The sequence below is a fragment of the Mustela erminea genome, chromosome 17 (genome assembly GCF_009829155.1).
Source record: "Mustela erminea isolate mMusErm1 chromosome 17, mMusErm1.Pri, whole genome shotgun sequence".
Taxonomy (NCBI): Eukaryota; Metazoa; Chordata; class Mammalia; order Carnivora; family Mustelidae; genus Mustela; species Mustela erminea.
The window spans coordinates 29,264,743-29,285,588 of record NC_045630.1 but is presented as its reverse complement, the minus strand read 5'-3'; positions in this window follow the sequence as shown (position 1 = coordinate 29,285,588).

Below are 20,846 nucleotides of genomic sequence, written 5' to 3'. Positions count from 1 at the left end.
CATTAACTGTTGTCTCAAAGATACTAGAGTCATTTTGTTTATAAGAACAGTTGAGGAATTTGCCACCATTTAACATGGACACTGCTGAGATATCAGTACATGCTCCTAGCAAGTTACAGACCTGCCATGCATCAAAGGGAGAGGAGGGAATATGAGAGAAGAGTTAGTCACTGGTAAAGGATATGGCCATGCTTTAACCACTGCTCACAGCTCTCTGCCTTGAGTCTGCCGCAGGAGGTGTAACATCCCCAGTTATCATCAGCATTTTCAGTATCATGACTGGTGTTCGGAGGCAAGGCTGCACGCACCAGCCGCTCTGGGATCCAAATTGGAGCCTCCTTTTCCTGTGGAAAAACACATACAGACCCCCTACTCCATACTAACACTGGATCTGGTCCATTCCACTTTCCTGTGAGGATGTCCCTCCAAAGTACTAAAGGCTTAGGGGAAGCAGCAGCATCACTTGCATGTCTGTCTGCAGCTGATTTACCCGTTTTGTCCAACGTTAAAAAATTCAAAATAAAGAGAATGGTGTTGAGCTTATCTTTAGGGGACCTGAAGGTGTCCCCTATTCCCCCTTTTTGTTTATAAAGCGAATTTTTTATTGTAAGACGCGCACGCTCCACAACACCCTGTCCTTGTGGGTTATAGGGTATTCCATGTATCAAGTGAATGTCAAGTTGTTGTAGGAAGGCTTTAAAGGGTTGTGGGCTATAGGCTGGACCATTATCTGTCTTTAATTGGCGTGGCTTTCCCCATGCTGCAAAAGCCTGTAGGCAATGGGCAATCCCCATGCCGCAAAAGCCTGTAGGCAATGGGCGATAACATCTCTGGATTTTTCCCCCGTATGCACTGAGGTGAAAATTATTCCAGAGCAGGTATCTACAGACATGAACATATCTTAACTTTCCAAATTCTGAAACATGTGTGACATCCATTTGCCATATATGATTAGGTAACAAACCCTTAGGATTAACCCCCAAGGACGGTGCAGGTAGTAAGATCACGCAATTTCTGCAGGAGACTACTATGTCCAGTGCCTATGCTTTTGTTATGTTAAATTTGAGGCGAAGAGTTAAAGCATTCACATGGAACAGCTTATGATAATGTCTCGCCTGTTGCACCAGGTCCTCAATGGCAAAGACAAATTCTCCTCTTTAACTTCCTCCAATGCCTCTGCTCCCTCTTGTAGAGCTGATTCACATTTGGGTTTAGGCCCCACCAGGCATCCCTGGACTAAGGTCCATATTGCCAGGGTCCCGGGTGGCAAAGGAGTTTTATTGTCCTGTTTCTTCAAATCCTCTCCTAAGTGGTCCCATTGAGGTATGTTTAGCAAGCCTTCATCTAGGAACCATGGAGCTGCCTTTTCCACTGTATTCAAGAAGGCCCGAGCAGTTTTTGCTTTTAGTGGAGTTCCATTGGCTTTCAGCAGGTCTTCTAAAGACCCTTCCAACCGCACTTTAGATACTTCAGATCCCATTATGAACACACAGACAACAGACGTGGACGTTAAAGACTCGCCGCTAAATTCCGGCTTTAAGGCCGCCCCGCTTCTTATTGCGGACTTGTAAAATCCCGGCTCTAAGGCCGCCCCGCTTCTTATTGCGGACTTGTACAAATTAATCCTGGCTCTGAGGCCGCCCGGCTTCTTATCGAGGACTTGCTAAATCCCGGCTCTAAGGCCGCCCCGCTTCTTATTGCGGACTTGTACAAGATTCCCACCAATTTGATCGTGGTCCCTTCCCCGCTTACCTGTGGTTTCGATAAGAAAATCCCGGCTCTATGGCCGCCCCACTTCTTGTTGCGGTCTTGTACAAGTTTCCCACCACCTTTGTCGTGGTTTTACCCCGCTTACCTGCGGACTTCTCCCTTGCAAGGTTTTTCTATTTTTACTCCCCGCTTTAGCGCAGAATTCCCACTTTTGAATGTGGCTAATGTCCCCACTTACCTGCGGACCTTTACTCCCTGCTTTCCTGCGGATTACCTTGCAAGATTCCTTTATTTAGTTCCCGGGTTTCGGCACCATTTATCGCCCTCGCCCCGCAAGGACGACAAGAAGCCCAAGTGCGGATGCATCTTCTCTCTCTTTATTTCCTCAAGTCTACACACTTATATACGCTTACATGACCAATCAGCGAGCAGGGTACAGGAGGGAGCGAATCAGGCTATGCACCTAAATGAACAACTTCGCTAGCAACCAATGCTGTTTACTTCCTCTTTGGGCGTTCCGCTTAGTCTCAGGAGGCAATCCTAACATGGCAACTAGCCAGACGCCATCTTTTAATGGCGGAGGCCGCCCTGGCCAGGGGCCTGCCTCCGACACCTCCTATACACCCTGCCCAAGAATTGCAGATAAAACCCTCGTCTGAGGCACCTGGGTGGCTCAGTAGGTTAAGCCTCTGCCTTTGGCTCTGGTCATGATCTCAGGGTCCTGGGATCAAGCCCCACATCAGACTCTCTGCTGAGCAGGGAGCCTGCCTACCCCTCTCTCTGCCTGCCTCTCTGCCTACTTGTGATTTCTCTCTCTCTGTCAAATAAATAATCCTAAAACAAACAAACAAAAAAACCCCCCCAAAACCCTCGTCTGATTTGCAGGCTAATTGACAAGTTATAACTGTGGCCGGGTGCACTTGCACGTGTCTCTGTGAATGGGCTCCAAGTACTTGGAGTGACCTTGAGCATCCTCAGCTCTGGTATTAGTAACCCTATTGTCTGACTGGCTGGTGCAGTAGAGAGAACATAGGAACAAACGACCATTGCATAACCCCAGATTTAGATGATATGTTCTACCTAGCTTCTACCCCGTCCTTTGTGTGTCATCAATCCCATGTTGTATCTCTTTCTGCAGGAAGTTTAAATCAGGTGTTTCAAACTGATGCAATGAACCCTGTCGTTCAAGCATCTTACTTTGGTCTGTGAGGCTTCTTCTCTTTTGTGACTTCTGGAATACATTGTATTCCAGATGTGTCTCTGGGAGCTACCATGATAGTAGAGGTCCATGGATGTCACTGGACCCATAAAGGGGTCCTGGGCGCACACAAAGGCTAGGAATTCCTTTCCCTAGAACTCAAAGGAGAGCCAGCTAGATCCCACTGCCCACTCAGTATTTTTGCTTGGGTGTCTTAAATGCTTCTCCAGTAATATCCAACACTTCCCCTAGTACTGCCCACTTAGGTGTGGTCGCTGGTTCTCCCAATGCTTAGGCCAAACACCTTGGTGTCAGCTGGACTCTTCTGTTCCACACCCAATCCAGCCCCAAATCCTGACTTCTGGTTCTAGTGGTTTCATTCCTTTTTGGTGTTTGGCTACCCTTGTGCCCCCAGCCCTGTGACTCTGCTACCTGCCACATCTCTACTTTTCTCAACTGCAAAGGGGTGCCCACGGGACCCCTGAGCCCATACCCTGCTGTCTTGTAGAGGGACAGGGTATGAGAGACCGAGTCTCTGGATGAGCTCAAGGAATGTAGTGTGATTTTCCTTTGAAAAAAAGAAGGAAGGTAAATGACAAAACCAAAAACAATTAAAATGACACACACAGAAGTACAATGGTGAGTGAGAATTTTTCTTCCTCTCCATCCCTCCCATTCCCACATCCTAGAGGCCATCACTTGTCCCGGTATATTGTTTGGGCTGTGTCCTGCGGGCCTCTGTGTGTGTGTGCGCGCGCACGCACACACACACACACACACACACACACACACACACACAGACAGTTCATAAAAACCTGCATAGAGAGAGATGATCACACAGAGGAAGGAACCTGAATCAACTTGCCATCAGATTTTCCCAACGGTAGACTCATGTAGTATTGATCAGAAAGGAAATTCAGAGGGAAATGGACCTTTTTTCTGTAGGGGAAGAAGAAGACCCAAGACTACTGACCGAACAAATCAGCATGCTCAGGAGAAACCGTAGAGGGCGGTCAGGCCTTATGGGGAGAAAGAAGGAAAACAGGGAGAAACCCCGCAAGGCTTCAAAATGAGTGACCCCAAACACAGGAGCCAAGAACATGGTAGGACAGAGCTGAGGTGTCAATGGAAACTACACACACCGCAGCGGCCACTGGCCTGGCAGGGGAGCCCCTCCCTGGACAATCCTGTTATACTTAGAAAACCACATATATGCTAATGAGGCAAGCCCCTGTCTGAGGGAGGCACACAGTATTCAGAATGCTGTCTGAGGGTGAGGTCCTGGGGGCTTTGAACCCAGATGAAACTGGGAGGACATATGAGAAAGAATGGGAGTTATGTTTAAAAAGTTGACCATAATCTAGGGGTCCCTGGGTGTTTCCTCCGTGAAGCGCCTGCTTTGGCTGAGGTCTGGATCCCAGAGTGCTGGGATGGAGTCCCACGTTGAGCTCTCTGCTCAGCGGCTAGTCGGCCTCGGCCTCTGCCTCTGCTCTCTCCTTCTCTCTTAAAAAAAATAGATGAAATCTTTAAAAATAATTTTAAAAAGGTGAATGTAAGTCTATATAAATCAGAACTTCTGTAAGAGAAAACAATGATAAATTATACTTCACTGAAATTAAAAACTTTTGCTTTTCAGAGGACACTACAGTGTGAAGAAAACTAAGGAAGAAGCTCGCGATTTCGCAGCTTTTTATTTATTTCTTTAACCTTTTGTGCATTGGCGGGAAGCTGTCCGAGCTGGGCATCCCAGTTCACTCACTAGAGCTCCGGGGGTCCACTGTTCAAAGAGTTTTTATTTTAGCTCTTCCACATTTTACTTTCCAGGATCACTAGTTGCTGTGTTTACAGGCACATGCTTGGTATTTATTGGTGTTTCTTTTTTTATTATTAAAGATTTTATTTTTATTTATTTATTTGATAGAGACACAGCGAGAGAGGGAACATAAGAAGGGGGAATGGGAGAGGAGAAGCAGGCTTCCCAGGGAGCAGGGAGCCCAGTATGGGGCTCAATCCCGGGACCCTAGGATCATGACCTGAGCCGAAGGCAGACGCTGAGTGAGTGAGCCACCCAGGCGCCCCTATCGTTGTTTCTTTAGGTCTCAGTTCTTCTGCCTCGTCTGTTATAGGAAGGCCATCGGATAGTCTGGTAAGGGTCCCCAAAACACAAATGGTGAAATGTGGGACTGTAGAATCATGAGGTTGATACAAGGACCACTGGGAGCCTTCCAGCTGTAACTACCTGGTGGTTCTAGGGCTGTGGCCGTGGTCTGAGATCATCCTGGTGAGGGCTGTGGTCTGATCCCACCTGGTGAAAACTGTCCACCCTGGCTTATGTATCGATGGGGTCCTTTGGGGTCCTGGGATGCCTGGGACTTCTGGATAGCTACACCATTTCCAGGAGTCTCCTCTTCCGTTGGCCTGATGCAGGAAACTGGATCTGGAGAATACTGGGACGTAGGGACTTCTAAAGAGGGTCACTTGCTAGTTCCCTACCTGAATGTCCCCTCCTCTGAGTCCCCTCCTAAGTGTCCCTGCTCTCCATCCCCTCTATAGGTAAAAAAGGGCACCAGTCCCCTAACATTGACCGTGAGCTGTCACCGGGCTTTACCATATGCGGCTTTGGCGGTGTTGGCAGTCTTCAAACCTTTAGTGGTTTTAGGCTGTCTGCTCACTTGTGTGTTTAAGATCGCATCTGTTCATCTTCAGCTTTGTTTTCCACAGCCCATGTCTGGAGAATTTTTAAAATGTATTTTATTTATTTATTTGACAAGAGACAGTGAGAGAGGGAACACAAGCAGGAGGCGTGGGCAGAGGGAGAGGGAGAAGCAGACTCCCGCTGAGCAGGGAGCCCAATGCAGGGCTCGATCCCAGGACCCCGAGATCATGACCTAAGCCAAAGGCAGAGGCTCAACCCACTGAGCCACCCAAGAGCCCCTGTATTTTATTTTTAAAGATTTATTTATTTTAAAGAGAGACAGCAGGAGCAGGAGAGGCGGAGAGAGAGGGAGAGAGAGAGACTCTCAAGCTGACTCCTCCGTGAGCGTGAACGCAGAGCCTGATGCATCATGACCCTGAGATCACGACCCTGAGATCATGACCTGAGTCAGACGCTTAACTGACCACTCTACCCAGGAGCCCCCAGTATTGTCCGTTTCTAACGTTATTTTTACGGATAGGTTTTGATGAGATGGAATATCTTTTTATATTCCATTGGCTATCTCAATTTCTTCCCCTGTGAAGTTCCTACAGTACCATTAAAAAACATTGACCACGTTGTTTACACTTCTTAGCTTTTTTTAAAATGACACAAACATGTCTTGCTTTATTTCCCTGTTTGCTCCTAACTCCCAAATCCTCTTTCCCATATGTGACATTGCCTGGTTTATTAACGAGGAGAGGAGAGAGCTGTTGCCTGAGGAAGGGAGAAAGAGGCGACAGCTTGGGGAGGCTGGGTGGGCAGATGAAGCAGGGTCTTTGCCTGGGAGAACCAGAGGTGGCTGAGCTCTTGATTTCGGCTCGGGTCAGGATCTCAGGGTCTTGGGATTAAGTCTTGTACCGGGCTCACTCCTCTGTTTCTCCCTCTCCCTCTACTCCTTCCTCTGCTCTCTCTCGCTCTCTCTCTCAAGTGAATACATAAATCTTTAAAAAATAAAAAAACTAAAAAACCCCACAATAGAGGCAGCCTCATTGTTTTTCCTCCTGATTATATAATAATACATGCACAGTGTGAAAAAACAAAACCAAGCCGCATGACTTCAAGGATGGGGAATAAGGTAGGACTCGCCCAATGCCACTGCTACAGTCTGGGGGCCGCCCCGCGGACAGCATCGTGGGTCGGGCTCCCTGGTCTGGTTCCCATTCCTGGCTGCAACCCCAATGCTGGAGCAGCATCCAGCTGGAAGGTGGCCATGGGCAGGACTGCAGGCTCCCCCTCGCGTGGGGGGCTGCCTTCTCAGCCTCATGGAAGACGAAGATGGGTGGCTTGAGCCAAAGCACACTGAGCACGAAGCCTCAGGACCTGGGGCCAGAGACAGGAACGGCCGGGCAAGTCCAGTGGTTTAGTTCAAAATGCAGGCCACGAGGGGGGCTCGACTCGGCACCCCTCCACGGTGGTCTGAGAGCTAGCGTCCTTGGGGGCCTTGTCACGTTGTTCCCAGGGGACCTCAGATGGAACCATTCCAACCGGCCCAAGAAGGTGGACATGGACTGGGGTCCTACCTGTTTCTCCCGAGTCTCCTGGACCCTCTGGCAGTTTACTCCCCAAGGAAGGAAGGAAGGAAGCAAGGGGGAGGGGAGGAAGGGGGAAGGAATAAAGGGATAAAGAGGAGGCTTTTACCATGAGCATTGCATTTCCTACTGTATTCTTGGATGATGGCATTTGCTCCTTGAATCTTACTGCTTTATCCAGTGCCCTGTGAATGAATGAGGGAATGAATGACACAGCCCCCTCTGCTTGGCAATGTACCTAAATTTAAACACAGAAATTCTTTTGTATTCTTAACCCTCAGCTCGCAATGGACACTTGATAGACACTCTGTAAATGCTTGTCGAATGAATGAATGACTGACTAAACGGTTGAAGACCTAGATAAACATGTGGAAAGAGGGTTTTCTTTTTTTAAGGTGGAAGTCTTTTTTTTTTTTAAAGATTTTATTTATTTATTTGAGAGAGAGAGAGAAAGCATGAGAGGGGGGAGGGTCAGAGGGAGATGCAGACTTCCCGCTGAGCAGGGAGCCCGATGCCGGACTCTGTCTCGGGACTTCATGATCATGACATGAGCCAAAGGCAGTCACTCAACCCACTGAGCCACACAGGCACCCTAAAAAGAGGGTTTTTGACTTGCCTTGAAAACTGTCCCATAGAGTCCACTAGGAGGATGTGGAGCTGCTGGGGGTCCCTGTGTCAAGGGCGCGGAGCTGCTTTGAAGATTGTTATGTAATTGTCACCAGAGTACGGACCCCCCAACCGTGTTTATGTAGTTCCAGTTTATATTTCAGTAGCTCTTCTTTTTAAAAAAAAAAAGCATCAAAATTCTGTGATTCTTTTTCCTCTGCAATTTCAGAGGGCAGAACAATTTCGTTAGGACTAAATACACACACATAATTTAATATGTTAATATCAGACTTTTTGATTGACAGGAGAACCCGTAAATGGGTGATGGGATTTATTTGACTTATTGAGAAATGACTGAGTGAAATTTAATTCCCTGGAGTACAATAACATACAGCAAAACTGCCGGAGTTTTTATTTATTTTTATTTATTTGTTGGTTTATTTATTTATTTGACAGAGAAAGACACACACACACAGTGAGAGGGGGAACACAGACAGGGAGAGTGGGAGAGGGAAAAGGCAGGCTTCCTGTTGAGCAGTGAGCCCGATGCAGGGCTCAATCCCAGGATCCTAGGATCACAACCTGAACTGATCTTGAAGGCAGATGCTTAACCAACTGAGCCACCCAGGTGGCCCCTGCTGGACTTTTTAAACAGAGAGGCATCTTGGAGCTGCGTCTGGTCTCCTGGACTTACAGCTGGACAGACGTCATGCAATTTCCCTAATGTAGCGAGTGGCAGAGTGGGAGAGTGCTGCTCTCTGTGTTCCGGCTGTGTTTCCCCCATGCTTCCCGCCACGGAAACAAGGTTAACTTACATCTGTTGAGGGCTAATGTTCCAGAAAGAGGCATTCTCCTCTGAGATGAGGCAGGGGTTAGGGGTGTAAGGAAGCATCAGTGAGCGAGCCCTGATGATTCAGACTCAGGACGCAGGTGGACCCTCCAGGACCAGGGACTATGCCCTGGCAACACAACCAAACACCCAGAACCTAGTGCAAACTTGTGCACTCTCCCACTAACCTGCAAACCTGGAGGACGGAAGCTGATTTTTGAAGTGTGTAGCACAGTGAGTGACTTGATAAATGTTTGCACATGAGGGGTGCCTGGGTGGCTCAGTGGGTTAAAGCCTCTGCCTTTGGCTCGAGTCATGGTCCCAGGGTCCTAGGATCAAGCCCTGCATCGGACTCTCTGTGAAGCAGGGAGCCTGCTTCCCTTCCTCTCTCTGCCTGCCTCTTTGCCCACTTGTGATGTCTGTCTGTCAAATAGATAAATAAAATCTTAAAAAAAAATGTTTGCACATGAAATGGCAGCTGCCCCATTTAGAGCCCACCCTGGGGCAGAATAGAATCACAAGCAGCCATTGCCTCACACAGCTGAACTTGCTCACGCCCCCTGAGCCCTACTTCTCTTGCTGGGTGTGCTCGGGGAAGCACCTGCCCATTTGCATCAGGAACACCTGACATTACAAAAATACTTACAGCCCCAAATGCAAACAGTCCAAATACCCACAAATGGTAGAATGAGTGTGTTGTGGAATACTCACTCAGGGGTATAGTATACAGCAACGTAAATGAATGAATCACAGCCCACACATTAATACATAGGAACTGCAAAACACAGTGCTCAGTGAAAAAATTCAGTCGCAGGACAATTAATTTAGATTTGATCCATTTATATAAAATTCAAAATGAGGGAAAACTAAACAATCTATTGTTTAATTTTTTAAAAGATTTACTTATCTTATTTATTTATTATTATTTTTTAAAAAGATTTTATTTATTTATTTGACAGACAGAGATGACAAGCAGGCAGAAAGGCAGGCAGAGAGAGAGGGGGGAAGCAAGCTTCCCGCTGAGCAGAGAGCCTGACTCAGGGCTTGATCCCAGGACCCCGGGATCATGACTTGAGCCGAAGGCAGAGGCTTTCACCCGCTGAGCCATCCACGCGCCTCTCTTATTTATTTTTTAAAAGATTTTATTTTTATTTGTTTGAGAGAGAGAGAGTGAGAGCATGTGTGTGCATGGGGATGGGGTGGGTAGAGGGAGAAGCTGACTCCCCACTGAGCAGGGGGACCGATGGGGGGCTCAATCCCAGGACCCTGAGATCATGACCCAAGCAGAAGACAGATGCTTAACTGACTGAGTTTTAGAGAGTGTTAGAGAGAAAGAGGGAGTGTGGGCTGGAGGGAAGGGCATACAGAGGGAGAGAGAGAATCTCAAGCCGGCTCACCACCCAGCATGGAGCCTGATGTGGGGCTTGATCTCATGACCCTGAGATCATGACCTGAGCCAAAACCAAGTTGGATACTCAACTGTCTGCACCACCCACATACCCCTAAATAGTCTTTTATTTAAAGTTCCTCATGTATGTTATAATACACTAAAGAAAAGCAAGGAAATGATTTACACACTTTTTTTTTCCAAGGTTTTATTTATTGATTTGACAGAGAAAGACACAGTGAAAGAGGGAACACAAGCAGGGGGAGCCGGAGAGGGAGAAGCAGGCTTCCCGCTGAGCCGGGAGCCCGACATAGGGCTCCATCCCAGGGTCCTGGGATCATGACTGGAACTGAAGGCAAACACCTAAGACTGAGCCACCCAGGCGCCCCTACACACATTTTCAATAGTCGTTCTTTCAGGCGGGCTGGAAGGAAACACAGCTCGGGGAGTTATGAAGTCGTTGGTGTGACTCTATTTCTGAAGTCAGATGATGGGCAGATGTCTATTACTTACTCTTCCTTCAGAGGGTCATACGTAATACGCACATTCACGTGCTTCATGATGAAAACTTACAGGAATTCTACCATTGCGCAATGACCCACGTGGAATCTGTCCCTAGCACTTGACCTGGTCTGTCGTCAGAGGAGGGAAGCCATGGCCCTCCAACAATCTACGCAGAACGGGTTTGTCTGTGGTGGGTTGAAACGGGGTCCATTTCCGTGCCTGTGTGCTGAGCGCTGTCCCTCGGATGGAAGGGGTCTGCCCGTTGGGTGAGCAAGGACCTGGAAGGGCAAGGGTCCTTGGTTGCGGGGGAATAGTGTGTCATCCCATAGGATCACTTTTTGAAGCATCCTTAAAGGGGGAATGTATTGACATTCCCCCCACCGCATCACGGGGTGCCAAGGGTCTGTGCTCAGGGGATTCGTGAGCAGACAGTCTCCCCGGGGCTCGTCATTCACAGCTGTTCCCTCCGGGAGACCACAGAGCTGACCCTGTGACAAGTCAGGCACGACGGACCGGTGAGGGAGGGAGGGGAGAAAGGCCAGGCCTGGGCTTAGAAAGTCGTTCCTGTGGGCAGAGAAGAAGAATCCTTCCTCTTACAGGGATGGTGGTAGGTTGGGGGAGGGTGTGCCCATCGGATCCTTTTATTCTTACGACCCAGCCCTCCATCCTTTTTTTTTTTTTTTTTTACGATTTTATTGCTTTTTATTTATCTGATAGGGAGAGGGAGAACGGGTGTGTAAGCAGGGGGAGCAGAGGCAGAGGGAGAAGCAGACTCCCCGCTGAGCAGGGAACCCCATGCTGGGCTAGATCCCAGGACCCCGGCATCATGTCCTGAGCCAAAGGCAGACACTTCACCGACTAAACCCCCAGGTGCAGCCTCCCACCCCATCTTTTTTTAATGTAAGAGTCAGGCAAAGTTATCTCTTCTTCTTTTTTTCTGGAAACATTGTCTGTGTGATACAGTGAAACCATCCCCAAAGCCCAGGATGGTATAGTGTGGGTGCCGCCCATTCCCTTGTGTCCCCCACTCCGTGTATGCCCCCCTCCCGTCCAGCAGCAGGGATCTATCTGCTCCTTGCTGGAGGCTCCCACGCTCTGTTCCCGGCCCATAGCTTCGGCACTGCCTTGCCTACCTGAGGGGCAGCCCTGTCCCCTGGAGCCCCAGCGGGACTCTCATCCTTCTCACTCTGTCCTTAGAGCCGGCATGGGGGGGGATCAGGTCCTCATCCTACAAGTGGTTGTCACTGATGGTTCCAAGAGCTGACTCTTTGTGGGTGGGCGGCCATTCAGCCTGGTTTACCCCGGCAGTCCAATTCACACCTGCTGCCTGGTGTCCACCTGGCTTAGCGTGTCTCTGAGAGGCACATGGCCCAGCTTGGGGGATCCGTCCTACGGTCACCCCATGTGTAGGACAGTTGTGGTTGGATGTGGGAATGGGGTTTCATAGGTTAGAGGCCTTTGGATTGCCCTCAAATAAGCTGCTCATTATAGATGAGGCAGCTGAGGCCCTGGGCAGGAGATGAGTGGCTCACGACTGGGCCCTTGGCCTCAGAGATGGGCGGGGAAGCCCAGGGACACTCTGTGTGTCACCACCCTAATCCTACCTTCCCTTCCCCCAGTCTACCAGCAGGAGTCTGCTCTGAGGTCATCTGTGCCCGTTGACCTCACTGGGGGCGTTGAGAGCATGCCTGGCTCCGTTCTTAGGGAAGCCTCACTAAAGTTTGGAGGGTTCCTTCCTGAGCCTGGAAATAAGTCACCCCACTGTCCACTAGATGGTGTGCAACGCTCACACACATCCCTGGCTCAGGCAGAGACACAACCCGGGAGAGCTAATCCTTCGGAGAGGCTTCTTGTCTTGTTTGCTGGCCTTGCGCTCTAGATGGGGTTTGGGAACTGGCAGGAGGGCAGGAAGGGGTGTGTGTGGAGATCCCTCCTGGGGCCTGGTTGCAAGACGGGAGATGCAGCTCAGGGGCTGTTCTGGTGGGAGGGCAGGGTGGTCTGGGCCAGGGCTGTCGGCACCAGAGACAAAGAACAGCGGGCACGTGGAGGAAAGACAGGCCCCCACCGCTGAGGGCATGGGCCCCGGTCTGGATTCACTGGTTTCCTTTACAAGCTGGAAGGCCCTGGGGGCAGGGCTGTGGCTTCTCAGGGTGGGTATGGCTCTGTGCGTATTCTGGACAGACTTTTCCCGTGACAGGAGGTACGATAGCCAACACTTACTGGGTGCTTATGTGAGCCCTTCTACCCACCCGACACGAGTTAATTTCCTGTATTCCCCCAAAATGCTCATCTTGGGTGCCTGCACAGATCAAGATCTCTGGGACAGATGGGCCTGAGTCAGTGTGTTTTGAAAACCCCATTCTAGAGCCCCTGTCGGGCTGGGAGATGCTGCAGAGGCCGGGCAGGCTCGTCCTGGGAGGGGACGTGGGGCTCCAGCTGGCAGAGCTGCCGTTCAGGGCCCCTGACGACCGGGGGCCACGTTTCTCTCTTCCACTCTGAGGGGCTCATCACTTCAGGGCTTCCTTCCGCTTTCTCCCTCTCTTCTGTCCAGGACACTTCCAGGCCCCCCTCGTGCTGTCTCCCTGTCCTCCTGTGTCCCTGTCCCAGCTGTGCCTGGAGGCCCCCAAGTCCAGACAGCAGTGGGCGCGGGAGGCCGAAGCATCGGGCGGTGGGGAACACGCTCCGTCCCCGGCGAAAACGAGAACTCTGTCAACAACCGTTCATTGGGTACCTGGCATAAACCAGGTGCTATGCCAGTCACCAGGCTCAGGAAGACCCCCTCCTGGCACCCCAGGGCCGTATCTCGGCCCCAGATGCAGCCCGGTTGGCTGGTGGAGACAGGAGCAGTGTGCAGTGCTCAAGGGCCGACAAGGTGGTGGGGTGGGGGATGGTGTTCACGGAGGCCGGGAGAGTCTCAGAAAGCATCCAGGAAACCCTGCTGCCCCTGAAAACTTGGCTCGGGTGTCATGTCCTCCCAGGAAACCTCAAGACCCCTGGGGCAGAGCCTGGGTTGATTTAAGAGCCCAGGGCCCCCGTGGCTTCCCGTTCTGCAGGAAGGGCCCTGATTCTCAGGGTCGTTGTGCTCCGGGAGCAACGCCAGGCACAGCTCCAGGCAGGGCCCATGGCTCCCCTTCTTGCTGCGGAAACTGGGGCTTTATGCCCGCACTTACGCACAGCGGGAGCTACGTATCTGCTTGTTGAATGAATCGGAGGTGTTCTTGTGAACTGGGAGGATTTAGAGGGTGAGGATGGTGTGGGCATGGGGGAGTCTCATTAAGAAGAGAGGAACCGAAGGCGAGGAGCCTTCCCTCCCCCTCTCCCATTACTCTCCCGGGCATCTGAGCAGCAGGGACCCCCCTCTGTCTCCAGAAACACTGAGCTTTGCATGGCCACCTGCTCCTTTAGAGCTGGGGACACTGGCCCAGGCCCCACACCTTGTCTCCGGTTCTCTGGACGTTTGCACGGCCTTATAGGCGAGGTGTGTGGCAGACCCGACACTCTGCCCACGGGTGCCCCCCACCCAGCAGTCACAGCTGAGCCTGCTGCTTTCTTCTCTGGCTGAATTTCGAATTCCTCAGGGAAGCTGCTCAAACAGATTGATGCTTTATTTAATGGCCTGCGGTGGGGCTGGGGGCATCACGGTGATCTTGGTCATTGGCCAGAGGGAGAAGTCCTGAGCTCGTCTTGTGTGTATGTGTGGCAGGGGAGGTGGCCCTTCCTCCCACAGGACCACTTCCCAGTCCTGCCTCCCGCCCCCCTGCTTCCCTGCAGCCCATCCCAGAGCCCTCTGGGTGCTGAGTTACACCTTCCAGTGGACTGAGGCGCTGACGTCTCCTGCCAGATAAATGAAAGTGTTCAATCATTCAGCCATGAGCCACGCAGAGAGACAGACTTCTTAGCCCCTAGAAAGAAAGACTGGAGGGGCGGGGGATGGGATGACGGGGCCAGTGAGCATGGCAGGCGGATGGCATGGGGGTGGCAGGGGGGTGGCAGGAGGGCAGAGAGACAGAAGGAAAGCGAGGTTGCAGGGGCAGCTGAGGCAGAGGGAGAGAGCAGGTGCTCTGGGCACAGAGCTCAGCGACTGAGGAGGACCCCTCCCTCCCTAAAGTCCCCTCTTTGGAAGGCTGGAGCAGCCCAACTACCTGGGGTGTGGAGGCCACAGCCAGGCAGCTCCGGAGGGAGGAAGTGTTTTTGTGACCCCCCCCAAATTGGGGTGTTTGAATGTCACTTCCCATGGTGGCCCTTCAGGGCCGGGGCCAGAAACTTCTTTCCTGAGGACCAAGGATCTGGCTTCCCTGTCCTGAGGACACAGGCTACTGGGACTCCCACAGGCAGGGGCTCCTATCACTCTTCCAATAATGCACTGCTGAGTGAAACCATCAACAGTGGCCCAACTCCAGGCAGAGGACAGGGACGTGATGAGGAGGGCTTGGCTCCTGAGCCAGGGGGCCCGAGATGTGGCCCTGATGGGACTCAGTGCTGCTGTGCGAACCCTTGTGGAGTCTGAGGCTCATGGCAGAGGTGTAGGGGGGTCCCTGTGGGGTCAAGGGACCGCAGGAGGGGGCTGTTGAGGTTGCTCCCCGTTTGGGCACCTGGACCACCAGGGAAGGGTTCATGCATGCTGTGTCCCTGGGATGGGCTGGCTGGAATGACAAGGTGTCTCTCAGGAGAGGGAGGGGCTGCAGGAACACAGTTCGGGGTGAGGCCCCGAGGCCCTGGGGCTGGGCACAGCCATCCCTCACCCAGAGGCTGTCATCAATTTTCAGTTAGTAGGCGCCACACTCTGGCTCGGTCATGAAGACACTGTCCCTGCTGGAGACGGCGCGGACAGGGATGGGAGTCAAATTAAGTTATCCCCACCCGGCGACGGCCAGGCTTCCCCGGGGAGCTGATGGTTTACCTCTGGCAGGGCTTGGAGGGTGAACTCTTTCTATCATCTCCCTCCCAGCCAGAGGGCTGGGGGTCAGAGATTTTTACCCCAGGAGGTGGCTCTGGGTCTTCTTCCTGGAAAGTCCCAGAGCTGTGGGTTCTTCTGTCACCTTGGGCCTGCAGCAGGGGGGAGCCCGGGGGTCGCAGACCTGGGAGGGCCCCAGGGTGGGGGGCTGCAACCACTGAGGGTGTGGATAGGAATGGACAGCCCTCCAGAGTGATGGAGGGGACCCAGACTCTGCGGTGGGAAATCTGTCCGAAGGCAGAACCAAGCAGGAACGGGAAAGAGGGACCAAGAAGCCCACGGCTCAGGTCAGAAGACAGGATGGCAGGGAGTCTAGGGAGCTAGGGAGTCTGTGAGAAGCCCACATCCCCTTCTTCGGAGGCAAAGCCCCCAGGGAGTGTCAGCTTTCTGGACTGATTTGCCCTCATCTACCAGAGGCAAACAGGTTTTCATAAAACTCAAGGAGACATCTGCTGAGAAAAATTAAGTTAATGGCCGACCCAGTGATTCTCTGGGGAGCCTTCAGTCCTGTTCCTGCTGCTTCCCTCCCCTGCGGCTGCTCAGAGGGTTCCGAGCTGCGCACGGAGACCCATCACATGCTTGCGGGGGTGGGTGGCATGCTGGGGACCTGATGGAGGGGGTGGGCGTGGGCTCGTCGTGACCCTTGGCACTCAGATCACCCCCATGACCATGACCGGCACGGAGCCACCCCTTTGCTCTATGTCCCTGGGATGGACCCTGAGACATGGCAAGGAAGCAGAAGGGAATAATGCTTCCCTGGCTTCTGGTCTGGGGCTTGACTCCCCCAGGCCCGGCTTCCCGAACCCAGATATTTATAGCTCCCTGCCTTCCAGTGAGAGAGAAGAAAGCCAGCATCTATGGCACACAGCTTTTCCTTCTTGTGTCCTGGGATCTTTAGATGTGTCTTGGTGCCTTGGACATGGGTGTGTGGGCAGCATTTGACAAGCGGAGCATTGGTACACGAATGGGCGACTCTTTGGGATGGACACGGCACTCTCTCCACTTTACAGATAAGGCCTTGGGGTCTGAGGGCAGTCTAACAGCAGTAACGAGATTTGAGTGTCCGTCAGGACGCCACCTCTGCCCTCCACCGTCCTGCAAGTCTGAAGTCCCGCCAGGGCCACTTGCAGGGACACGGGAGCTGCTGGGGGACTGTCACCTGGTGGTCCAAGGGGAAGGGGGGCTGGGAGCCTTGCACAAGATTTGCCATGTGGATTTTCACCAGTTTTGCTCTCCATGGACAAGGGAAGACGAGAGGGCAAAAAAGCTATTAAATTCTCTAATTCAACAGAATCCATTAGGATACTTCCGATTGCTCAAAACAAAAACCTCCACTCAAAATGACCCAGACAATGTGATTATTTTATGTAACAGGAAAGTCTGCAGCTAACCAGGCACTGGGGTCAGTGTATCTTGGGGCTCTTGGTGTGATACATGGTTGGGGCAAAGGGACTGGATCGGACCCTCCATCTGGGCTGCAGTGGGGATCGGGGAGTCAGCTGTGATGTCCTCAGTCAGTTCCCAGGCAGCCCTGCTTCAGGACCTCCCTGGGAATGTTCTAGAAAAGGCTATCCTTCCTGCACTGCCACAGACCACTGCCCAGCGTAGGTGGCTTGAGGGGTCCAGCATATCAGCCACATCAGTAGTGGCAGCCCCGGTGGTGGCTGCAGGGTTTGGGGGGGCGGTGGTGGGCTCATGGCTCCAGCCACAGCAGTGGTGAGGTTCTCCCACGATGCTGGGTTGTCGACCGTGCCTGGAGAGGCCTGCCGCTGGAGAGAGGGAGGAAGAGCGGCAGCTGGCGAGGGACAGCCAGGACCAGCTCACTGGCAGGGCTGACACGTCCCTGGGGAGCTGTGGAAGACTCGGGTCTCTGCTGGCGGCCGGTATCTCAGCCAACAGATGGGCTGGGACAAGCTCGCTGAGTTTGGCTTTTCTTGCCAAAGTGATCCACTGGCCCCTGACACAGGACCCGGGGACACACACCAGTGACACCTGGGAGGGCTGGCTGGGAGAGCCTTGCATGGCCCTCCTTCTCCTGGCTCTGGCCCCTCCCCCAGGGAGGATCTACAGTCTGGACCCGGGGCCAGGAGAGGGCTTGACCGAACCCTCTTCTTTGTGCGTGCTGGTGGTCACGTGATGCCAACACCGGCTGGGGGCGCTGGAGGCGGGGTGGTGCTCAGGGGGCAAAGTGTCTGCCTTAGGCTGGGGTCATGATCCCCGAGACCCAGGATGAAGCCCCACAGGGAGCTCCCTGGTCAGCAGGGAGTTTGCTGCTCCCTCTGCCCTTCACCCTGCCTGTGCTCTCTCTCTCTCTGTCAAATAAATAAATAAAATCTTTAAACAAAGCAAAACAAACGAAACAAACCACAAGCTGTTCCTGGGTGGTGTCAGGAGACCTAGGAGTGTTTTCCCTCCCCTTCCTCCCCTCCCTTCCCCACCCCACATGCTTTCTTTTCTTTTTAGTAATTACTGAGAAGTAGAATTTCAGAGTAATACAAAGCATGTATGTTGAAGTTGATAAGAAACTAGCCAACTGCTTTCACCAAAGTAGTTACACTGTGCTACACTCCCAAGGAGAATTCCAAGAGCTTCCCATACTCACCGACACTTTCTATAGTCTTAAAATTCTAGCCCTTCTGGTATCCAATCACAGTCTCATCTGCATTTCCCTGAAGATGAAGGACATCAAGCATCCTTTTGTGTGCGTATTGGCCGTTTGTAACGTTCTGTAAAATGTCTCTTCAAAGCCCTGCCCCAAATCTTCTGCTCCATTTTTTAAATGAAGTTATTTTTCTTAAGACTGAGCTTCGAGTGTTCTTTATCGATTTCTCAGTGAAGATGTATTTCACACTTTTTTTGTTATGCATGAAGTGGGGCGGACCTTCGCCTGCTTAACGGCCAATAGTATTTTATTTTCTGCAAACTTTATAGTCCTTAGCCCACCCTTCCACTGAGATGGGAGCCTTTGTTTCCTGGTTTCCAGAGGTCCTTGGGAGTTTGGCAGATTAACCCCTGATCTGAGATAAGAATGGTAATTACTTACCCCCGGAGTTTGTGGTCCGCCTTTGCCTAAGTCTGTGGTGTTCTTATTTTGATGTATTTGAACGAACCAATCTTTTCTTCTACACTCTAGGATAGGGAGTCCTAGTGAGAGGGTTTCTCACCCCAAGATTACAAAGAAGTCCACCAAGCTTTCTCCTCCCATGTCTTGGCCAGGTTACCCTGCGAAGAGCAGGAGGCCAAGCTAGCTGTTGCCTTATCTGGAGATGGAGGCCCCCCAGCTGGCCCGTGAAGCTTTGAGAGGAAACGATGCGCCAAGGCACAGCGAGATAATATCCAGGGGCATCTGGGGGGCTCGATGAAGGGTCCGACTCTTGATTTTGGCTCAGCTCGTGATCTTGGGGGCATGAGATAGAGCCCCTAGTTGGCCTTTGTGCTCAACGGGGAGTCTGAGAATTTCTTGTTCTCCCGCTGCCCCTCCCCCCACTAAAATTAACAACTCACTGAGCCACCCAGGTGCCCCATAATAGAAATAAATATTGAAACAAAAAAACTGACCACGTTATCCAGCGAGCCACGTCCCACAAGAGAGAGAACAGGCTGCCTCCCAGTGGGGGTTTCCGCCACCATGCTGCAGAGAAGCCCTTTGGGGGAGGACGGGCTCCTTCTTGCCTGTTACATCTCATTGGTCCCTGCCCCGGGCGTGCCTGAACTGGGCCCAGGAGGTGTCCTCTTCTGGGTCCTTCTGTTCTCCTCTACCTCCTTCAACTTAAACTCTTACATGGTTAGCCTTTTGGAATTTCTCCTGGGCTATGCTGCTGTGAGGTGTGAGGCCTGACTCCGACTGAATGTTTTTTTTCCAGATGATCATCGAGTAGTTCATCTTCCCTCTCCTGTCCATTTGAGGGTCTCTTGTGTCGTAGACAAAATCCTGGTATTGGGCAGCCCGTGCAAAATTTCTTTTCTGTTCCATCTGTCAGTCTGTCCAAGTTGTTTTCGTTACTGAGGTTCTCCGGTATGTGTCAATATCCGGTCTACTTCAGCAGCATGGGTCTCCTCTCCGCTCTCCTTTTCAGCATCTTCTTGGTCAGCCTGGCGAATGTTCTTTTCCTTTTCTTTCTTTTTTAAGCAGGCGCCACACCCAGCATGGAGCCCAACTTGGGGCTTGAATCAGCGACCTCAAGATCAAGATCTGAGCTGAGATCAAGAGTCAGAGGCTCACCCAATGCGCCCTCAAGATCAAGATCTGAGCTGAGATCAAGAGTCAGAGGCTCACCCAACACGCCCTTCCCCCTCCATCGCTCCACCCGTCCACCCCGCCACCCCCTCATTCAATCCTTTTTTTAAAGATTTTTCTTTATTTCTTTGACAGAGATCACAAGCAGGCAGAGAGGCAGGCAGGGTGGGGGGCGGGCGGGAAGCAGGCTCCCCGCTGTGCAGAGAGCCGGATGTGGGACTCTATCCCAGGACCCTGAGATCATGACCTCCGCCAAAGGCAGTGGCTTAACCCACTGAGCCACTCACTGAGCCACCCAGGAACCCCTCCTTAAATGCTTTTAAGAAAGGACATACATTTTGCTTTCCGGCATTGGCTTATCTGCAGGGGTGAGCCAGCTTTGTTTTTATTTTGTTCCCCAGTTTTATTCTTCATGACAATGTTTTAAAAGGATTTTGGTGAATAGTCACCGTGTTGTGAGTTTGTACATCAAAGGGAGGTTGAAGCAGTCTTATCTGGGAAGGGTGAGGCAGGTGGGGGCTGGCTTTGGACAGTTCTGTTGTTTTTAAGATTTATGTTTTAGTGAGGCGAGAGAGAGAGAGAGAGAGAGAGAGAGAGAGAGAGCGCGCGAGAGAGAGCGAGCGCGCGAGAGCGAGAGAGCGAGCTGGCACACGTGTGCATGCAGGTGTGGGTGGGGAGGGGGCAGAGGGAAAGAACCTCCAGCATACCCCCTGCCGAGCGTGCAGCGGAAAGGGGAGGATGCAGGGGGCTTGATCCCATGACCCCGAGATCATGAACTGAACCGAAATCAAGAGTTGGAGGTCAACCAACTGAGCCACCCAGGTGCCCCTTGACGGCTTTTTAGGCATAATGTAGCTCTTGCTTTCCCCTCCCCTCCTTCCTGCTGCCCCAGACAGAGGAGCGGACCCCAGCCCAGGCCTGGAGGGACTCCACTCCTCTGTCTCGGGCAGCAAGAAGGCGGGGAGGGGGAAAGCAAGAGCTACATAATCCCTAAAAAGCCGTCCAGTCTTTCTGAATCAGCCATCTGGGAGCGGCTTATTGGCTGCAGTGACAGTCCCACCCAGTCCCACCCCAAAGGCCACGCTGTCGCTGTCGGGTGGTAAACTCTGCAACACTCCCTAGCAGGCGTCTTACTATCTCACCTTTCTTCCCCTTCTTTTCCTCTTGGCTTTGTGTAGCTGGAACGGAGGGCGG